The sequence below is a fragment of the Gossypium hirsutum genome, chromosome A12, assembly GCF_007990345.1.
Source record: "Gossypium hirsutum isolate 1008001.06 chromosome A12, Gossypium_hirsutum_v2.1, whole genome shotgun sequence".
Lineage (NCBI taxonomy): Eukaryota > Viridiplantae > Streptophyta > Magnoliopsida > Malvales > Malvaceae > Gossypium > Gossypium hirsutum.
The window spans coordinates 70,117,414-70,126,247 of record NC_053435.1 but is presented as its reverse complement, the minus strand read 5'-3'; the positions used below and the strand labels follow the sequence as shown (position 1 = coordinate 70,126,247).

The window sequence follows — 8,834 nt, the reverse complement described above, 5'->3', positions numbered from 1 at the left end:
AATAGGCTCTGCTTCTCATACGGCACTCTCCAAAATGAAATTTATTACAATGTTTACATCTAGGTTTGGGATTATCGACACTTCCAGCACTTGCTCCTGATGGATTCGGAGATCTCAGATTACAGCGTTGAGAGCCTCGATCTCTTACAGAATACCCCACAGATGAGATAGAATGATCATGATATTTCTTTGATTTCTTTGAAGCTGATGATTGTGACTTGCCCAAAAATCTTTTACTTGAAGTTTGGGCTTCCATCTCTGCCTGCTTCTTTACTTTATTTAATTTCTTAGCATTATGTGCTCAGTCAACCAATACAACAAATTCTTTTAATTTCAAGATCCCAACTAACAACTTGATATCTTCATTTAATCCCTCTTCAAATCATTTACACATGGAAACTTCAGTCGGGATACACTCTCTGGCATACTTGATTAACCAAACAAATTCCTGCTCGCACTCAGATATAGTCATATTTCCCTGTTTAAGCTCTAAAAATTCGTTCTTTTTTTATCAAGGAATCTTTGGCTAATGTACTTCTTTTTGAATTTTGTTTGAAAAAATTCCCAAGTAATATTTTCCCTCGGTACAACAGAAATCAAGGTATTCCACCACTGATAGGTTGAGTCTTTTAGCAAAGATACAACACATTTCAAACATTCTTTAGGTGTACAAGATAATTCATCCAAAACCCTGATGGTATTTTCTAGCCAAAATTTAGCCCTTTCCGGATCACCATCAACAGTAGCCCTAAATTTTTCTACCCCATATTTCCAAATTTTATCTATCGAATGCTTACCAGTTTTAACAAGTTTAGCACCCTGTGGCATATTGGGAACCGGTTGAGGAGCAAGAGGGAGAGGTTCTTATACATCAAGATTTGTTCTTAAATATTTAGTGAACCATTCATTCATCATTTGAAAGAAGGCTTCTTTTGCCTCCACACTTCGACCCTCATGATACGTGTTATTCGTGACAGGTTTTAAAGATTTATGAATGAATCGTTCTTGAGACTAACTTATTATCATGATTAAGGAAAATGTACCTATCGAACCGTAGTATAGTTAAGCAAGATAGAATTATTTAACCCAAAGGAACCACGAGTACTAGTATTTACTTCCTTTTTATTATCTAGCCTAAAAATTAAGAGGTTTGGTTATCTCAACTAATTACTAAATTAAGAATACACAGAAAGAAAATTTGGGAAAATACTTTTGGGAATATTCGATTGATTAAGACAATACCTAAGGAAAAATCCACCTAGACTTCACTTGTTATTTGACTCTAAATCAAACGATTTATTCATTTGACTTGATCCGTAAAAATCCTAAAGTTATATTATTATCTCTCTCGAGACTAATAACGTCTAACCCTAGGTTGAATAATTGAATTCTCTTTCTAATTAACACCATAGAATTGCATTAACTCGATCTATGGATTCCCTTATTAGGTTTCACCCTAATTCGGCAAAATCTTATCACCCTATCTCTAGGCGTGCAATCAACTCCACTTAATTATGAAAAATTTACTCTTAGACAGGGTCTATTTCTCTCTGAATAAGAACTTAACTTGAATCAATATCCTGGAATATCAAAACACGAATTAAGAACATATAATTAAGAACAAGTCAAATATTTATCATACAATTCAGATAATAATAACAAGATCCGTCTTAGGTTTCATTCCCCTAAGGTATTTAGGGGGTTTAGTTCATACTTATGAAAGAAAACATCTAAAAAGCATAAAGATAACAAAACATAAGAAAACCCAAAACTCCTGAAGGAACTTCAAGGGAGATATTCAGTCTTGATGATGAATCCGGCTTCTGAGATGGATCAATCGACTTTCCTTGAGTAATTCCTTCCTTCCTACTCTGCATCCCCCCTTTTAAGTGCCTTCTCAGGTGTTTAAATAGGCTTTAGAATGCCTAAGAGCCCCCAAAATTGGTCTTTTCTGAATAGGGTTATACTTGGGCTCGGCAGGGACACATTCGTGTGACACGCCCGTCTGCGATTACTCTAGCCCCTGGTCAAGGCTGTTGAATAGGCACGGGCGTGTAGTATACTCGTGTAAGTCGTGCTTCAATCCTGCCAAAGGGACACAGCCGTGTGACACGCCCGTGTAAGAAAGTCTAGGCCGTGTTGATTTCCCACGTGGGTCCATTTTCTCCGTTTTCAGCCCGTTTCTCGATCTTTTTACTCTTCTATGCTCACCTAAGTATAAAACATGAAATTAAAGGATTAGGAGCATCGAATTCACCAATTCTAAGGAGAAACCATCCATAAATGTGCTGAGCATGGGATAAAAATATGTATAAATTACGGTTTATCAAATACCCCCACACTTAAGCATTTGCTTGTCCTCAAGCAAAATCCTCAACTCATAACAAAATAAATTCTTATCAATTTGTAATCCCTATCAATAATATCTCAAAATAATCCATAAGTACTCATACATTGAAATTTCAACTAAAAGTACATCAAAGTTTCAAATATTCCAAGTTGAGCATTTTATCACGAAAACATAGGTGTCTCCCCCGATCTAAGTGATTACCTTTGATCAAAATATCATAGAGTTTAACATCCTCACTAAAGATTCACTCAAATCACTCAAGGTGTTTAAGGACATTAATTAAAGCACTCATTAGTCAATATGAAAAGCTATTGCCATAGGCTTGCTTGAAAATCAAATCTCCACCACTATATATTAAGCTGATACATCAATCAAAAAGGTCTTTTAGAGGGTTGTAATGTGGCTTTGGTTAGGGGGTGTGGTCACAAGCTGAAAGAAGACGTTATAATCGAGATTGAATTGAAAAATTACCTAGCTAGAAAAATAACTAGTCATCAGTTGAATACAAGTGAGCTTCTTCTCAAAATATGGAATTAATACTCAAGCTCCAAAATGACAAATTACTGCTAATATGTATATAAGTATTGTTTTTTTTTAAGAACAAAACATAGCTAAGCAATTAGGTCAAATCAAATCTCAACAAAAATAGGGATCAAATTAGGGGATTTCAACAATACTGGGTTATGGGTTAATATTGAGGGTAAATAAATTAATGGTTTGTTAGGCTCAAAGGGGTTCACTAAGGGTTAATTATGAAGGTAGGCTTTTATGGAGTGAATGGGTTAAACCTAAGTGCTGTTATCATCTTGACATATCAAATTAAATTGTGTGGTCTTGACATGCATAATCAAGCAAGTTCTAGAATAACAAATCAATACTGACGCACTCATAATAAAAGTGAGCATGAAAGGAATAAAATATGCTCTAAGGGCTCAAAATCTCACAAAAATTATGGCTTTTTGATGTTCAAACTTGTGAATTTCAACTCAAGATAGTACCTAAACTTAGGGAAACAACCTAAAAGTTTTTAATTCTTCAAAAATCAACTTATCATGCTTGATTCCCTAATGTCTTAAAGTTTAAACAATCAATGCACAAATGCCTATGTTTTAATTCAAGACATATCAATAAAAATCATAAATTAATCAAAATTCATTCTAATAGTGATATGAGTGATTCACGTAAGAATAAGACAAAATTCAGGGATTTCTAATGATGATATAAAAGAACCCCCCACACTTAAGATGTACATTGCCCTCAATGTACAAAGATAGATATATTAAAAAATATAGATAAATAATCATAAGGTAGGGAGAGAAGTGAAACTTCCTGAATGATGAATGAATTCCTTGATTTGGAGTTATAGAGAATAATCGGCTAAGGCAAATGATGAGAGTGAAGGAGGATACTCCGGGGGTGGTATAGGTTTATTAATCCATAAGTCTTGTGCCAAAAGAATATTATATCTGGTGGTAGCTATGATCGTGGTCGAGTAGGACATGGCAGTCGTGGAGAACCTTTCCCAGTGGAGTTTGTAGTTCCTATGCGATGATGAGCTTTGGAGCTCTTTATAACTGTGATAGAATCGGGAACTTTTTAGGGAATATAATGAAGCATAATTACTCGTAATGAAATAGCCAAAACTATAAATTATTCAATAAAAATTATAAAAAATAATATTAAATTAATATTAAAGGAAAATAAAATAAAAAGTACTTAATTAAGATAAATAAAGATAAAAGTGAAAATAAAAATAAAAAATAAAAAATAATGAGTTTTTAAACATCGTCATCGTCAGATGGTTCGCGAGGTGGTGGTAGCGATGAGATGTGAAAGTGATGACAAATTTGATGTAGAGTCGCATCAATGAGATCAAAGCGCTGAAAACACTACTGCAAGAATCGAGTAAGGCGTTCAGAGATGTCAGCGTATGATGTCGCCGCATGAACTAGACGAGAGGGGGTGGTGGCGGCTGAGACAGTGGTTCCTCATGACGTAGAGGGACATCATTAGTAATGTCCTTTGGATCCTCCTCCTCAGTGGACTAGACGAGACGGTACTGAAGAGGGTAGGTGCCATGTCGTTTCTCGATCATCCTCATACTTAGCATGCTCGAGATGCCCTGTGGGGACATCTGGACGATGAGAGTGAGGGAGGATAATTGGGCTGCTGTGTTGAGGAGCCCGAAGTGCCGAGTCAGTCGAGTCACACAGGGCCCAATAGAGATGACCCCTCTCCTATGTCGCTCCGTCTAATGGCAGATGGCGAGGGTGATGAAGTAGGCAAGGTCGAGGACGTGCTCGTTCACCATGCTCCATAAGAAATAGGTGTCGTAGGTGGTGATGACGCCGGTGCTCTCTTGTCTCTCTGTCAGAGCGTGAGCCAAGATGGCGTGTAGATAGCTCAAGGATGGAGGGAGAGCCGATGCCTTCGAGCGGCTAGGATAGGTGTTGAGGCAGGGACAAGGTCCCTCTAGCATTTTGAGGGGGAGTAGTGGATGTGGCGGTGGAGGGTGTCGAGTTCATTGTCGTCGATAAACTCCTCTGTGTATAGCCTAGTGGAACCCCAAACTCGGGTACGCTCAACTAGAGTACTAGACCACTAAGGCGGAACTGGACCGTTCCAAGATCGTCGAAGTTGGTCATGATGGTCTAAAGATGGAACGTCGAGCAGAGTTCCAATGTGAACTTGAGATACGTCGACTCAACGATATATAAGAAGATCCTCCAGGGGTCAGTCGTCAAGAGGGCTCGGACCACATCAGCCAAATGAATCCGTTCAAGTGTGGCTCATAATATCTGATACAATTCCTCCTAGGGTCCCAAGGGAACTTGGAGGAACAGGCGGCGAATCTCCGCGATAGGACTCGAAGATGACGCTGCTCCTTTTTTCTTCTTCGAGGCGGGAACAACGGTCTTCTTACCACGTGAGGACGACATTGTACCTGCATTGAAAAATCAAAATTCAACCAATATGCCCCAAGAATAGTATGGAAAATCAAGACTAAATATGAATATTTCATGAGATTTACGTACTAGATGATACAAACTAAAACAACTAAATATATCAAGTTAAATGATTATGGGAATAATGTAACGAGAATATGAATGAATGCATGTGGGTAAGCATAAATTTTATGGAAACAAGGAAAAATGAAAGAGTATAGCATAATGTAGTAACTAGAATGACAAAATTTTTATAAAACAAGCATGAGTATTTTAATATTCTAACTATGAATATTCATTCAAAAATAGTTCAATAGAGCAGAGAAATCATGAAATAACCAACATATTGAAAGAAAAATAGAGAGAAAATAGTAAACAAACGCAAAAGGAAGGAGCTTAGTGCGTTGGAATCGGTGTTGTAGGCGGTACATGGGCGTGGGGGGTAGGGCTTGTGAAGTTGCAGTGGCTAGGGTTAGGGATTTTTTAGGGAGGGAGATGATGAATAGTGAGGGGTTTATATAGATTTTAGGGTACACGGCTGTGGGACACGCCCGTGTGGCCTAATTTTTGCCCGTGTGTTTCGCGAATTTTGAATTTGGGTGCGTCTGACATTCAGCCCACGCCCGTGTTCTTTGGGCGTGTTGGTGCACACGGCCGTGTCTTGCTTCATTCGCTTCTCCCACGCCCGTGTACAGAGGTCCACGCCCGTGTTCATTTTGACAGTGTCGACCACGGGTGGATGGCATGGGCGTGTCGCACGCCCGTGTTAGATTCTTAGTTTCAACCACGATTTCAAGGCACGTTCGTGTCTCACGCCCGTTTTTTTGGCAGTTTTGCCCACGACCATGTTGTACGGCCGTGGCAAATTATCACATCCTGTGTTGAGGAAAAATCTTGCCCTATTTTCACACGGCCATATCGCACAGCCGTGTCTTCTTCTATGGTGTGAGCACGGCCTAAGGCACGCCCGTGGTCCTGGTCGTGTGAAGGGAAAAACCCCGTGTTTGAAAATTTAGCTAGTAGGTTAGATGTGAAAAGCTAGAATTTAAATAAATCATTACTGTTAGTGCTCAGGTTGCCTTCCGAGAGGAACTTATTTATAGTCTTAAGCTGGACTTACCTCTCTTCTGCATGGTCAAGGTGGTGCGAGGAGTTTATACTCCTCATCCCTGCTATCAACTTTATCAACATAAGGTTTAATACGAGTATTGTTTACCTTAAAGGTGCCAAATTTGGGATGAATTACCTTGACTGTATCATATGGGAAAATACTGAGTACTGTAAGGGGAATTTTTTTATTAGGTTCAGAAGTGGCAATGCGGGGATCTACTGCATCTAGTAGTACATTGTCTCCAACCTTAAGTTGATTTGGTGAGGTATTGAGCTTGCTCTGGCTCAGTTTCAGTTTATCGGGTGTTTTCAGTTTCTGTGTCCGCCATTCATCTAGCTCCTCAATTTGTAGCCTTCGTTCTTCATAGATAGGTCCTTTGTTGTTGTTTGAACATGGCTCATATGCATTCTTCGTAACTATTTCCTGCACAGAGGGTTTCACCACATGATAAGTACTAGTAGAATGATTTATACAACCACCTTCAATTTTTGATGTGTAACTCGAATTACGAGCTTGAAGGGTTATTGTTTCGTCTCCCACACGAAGTGTGAGTTCACCTGTACCAACATCAATAATGGTTCTAGCAGTTGTTAAAGAGGGTCGTCCTAAAATTAAAGGTGCGTTACTATCCTCTTCCATGTCTAGAACAACAAAGTCTACTGGGTATATACATTTATCGATCTTAATAAGAACATCTTCAATGATACCCCTAGGAAATCTAATGGTTTTATCAGCCAATTGAAGGCTCATCCTAGTTTGTTTGGCTTTCCTAAGACCTACCTGTTTAAACATTTTATAAGGCATAACATTAATGCTTGCCCCTAAGTCAGTCAATGAATTTTGAACATCTAAACTACCAATTAAACAAGGAATCATAAAACTCCCTAGATCTTTCAATTTGTTGCGTAGATTATTCTGTAGAATGGTTGAGCAAACTGCATTCAACTCTACATGCAACGCCTCATCCAACTTTCATTTATTTGCTAGAAGCTCCCTTAAAAAATTTTACTGCGTTTGGCATCTGCGAGAGAGCTTCGATAAACGGTAAGTTAATATGTAATTTCTTTAATAGTTTAAGGAATTTACCGAATTGTTCATCTATACGATATTTCCTTGTCGCATTGGGGTATGGCACCCATGGTTTGTACTCTTTACTTACCGTTTTCTAGTCATTGTGGTCCACCTCACCCTTACCTTTACTTACCACAGTTTTTTGCCTCGGTTCTGGTTCAGGTGCTACTAACCCTTCCGTATCTTGAATGGTAATTGCATTGATTTTCCCCCTTGGGTTAGATTCAGTGTTACTCGGCAGGCTACCTGGTGGTCGTTCAGATATCAACTTAGCTAGCTAACCTATCTGAGTTTCGAGCTCTTGGATCGACACTTGTTGATTTTTAAGTACTGTCTCGGTATTCTAAAAACGAGTTTTTGACACTGAGATGAATTTTGTCTGCATCTCATCAAGGTTCAGCTTTTTCTCTTTTTGGTAGGGTGGTTGTTGGAAGCCTAGAGGTGGTGATCTCTGATTCCCTTGGCCTCCCCATGAAAAATTTGGGTGATTCCTCCATCCTACATTGAAAGTATTGCTATAAGAATTATTTTGAGATTGAGGAGTATTACCCATGTAATTTAACTGCTCGTTCTCCATGTTGTGGCCATAGGGTGGGTAATCTGGATTGCTCGATCCACCTCTACTTGCTTCGCACTACATTATTGGGTGAACCTATGAAGAACTAAGAAAACCATCAATTTTCTTATTCAAGAGTTCTACCTGATTAGAGAGCATGGTGACCAAATCGACGTTATAAACGATGGTTGTTTTTGTTGGCTTTATCCTCATGACTTGCTATTGATAATTATTTAGTGACATCTCTTCCATAAATTCATAAGCACCATCAGGTGTCTTATTATTGATGGTTCCGCCAGCACCTGCGTCGATCATCTGTTGAGTCGAAGGATTCAGGCCATTATGAAACGTTTGAACCTGTAGCCAGAGTGGTAACCCATGGTGAGGACATCTTCTCAAGAGGTCTTTGTATCTCTCCCATACATCGTAGAGTGTTTCTAAATCCATTTGTACAAAAGAAGAGATATCATTACGCAACTTAGCTGTTTTAGTCAGCAAAAAATATTTTAATAAAAACTTTTCGGTCATTTGTTCCCAAGTAGTGATTGTCCCTCGTGGTAACGAATTCAACCACTATTTAGCTTTGTTTCTCAATGAAAAGGGAAACAACTGAAGGCCGTAATGCCCTAAAAATCCCGAAATCCAAAAATCCTGAAATCTTGAATTTTTCTTTTTCTGCTTAATAATTCCAATTAAGTGCTAATTACGCAAAGGTAGGTCTTGGTCAAGGTTTGAGTTTGAATTAAGGGGTAGAAGAAATTATAAGTTAATTATTAAAAGAATCAGGGTTGGCAAGTAGTT

The 8,834-nt window shown here is 38.6% G+C and overlaps 1 non-coding gene across 1 annotated transcript; it reads left to right on the top strand.

The window, feature by feature from the left end:
* Nucleotides 1-8,406: 8,406 nt before the first annotated feature.
* Nucleotides 8,407-8,513, top strand: LOC121211923 (small nucleolar RNA R71). The gene has a single exon (XR_005907139.1). It is a non-coding gene; the product is annotated as a small nucleolar RNA R71 (small nucleolar RNA).
* Nucleotides 8,514-8,834: the final 321 nt, after the last annotated feature.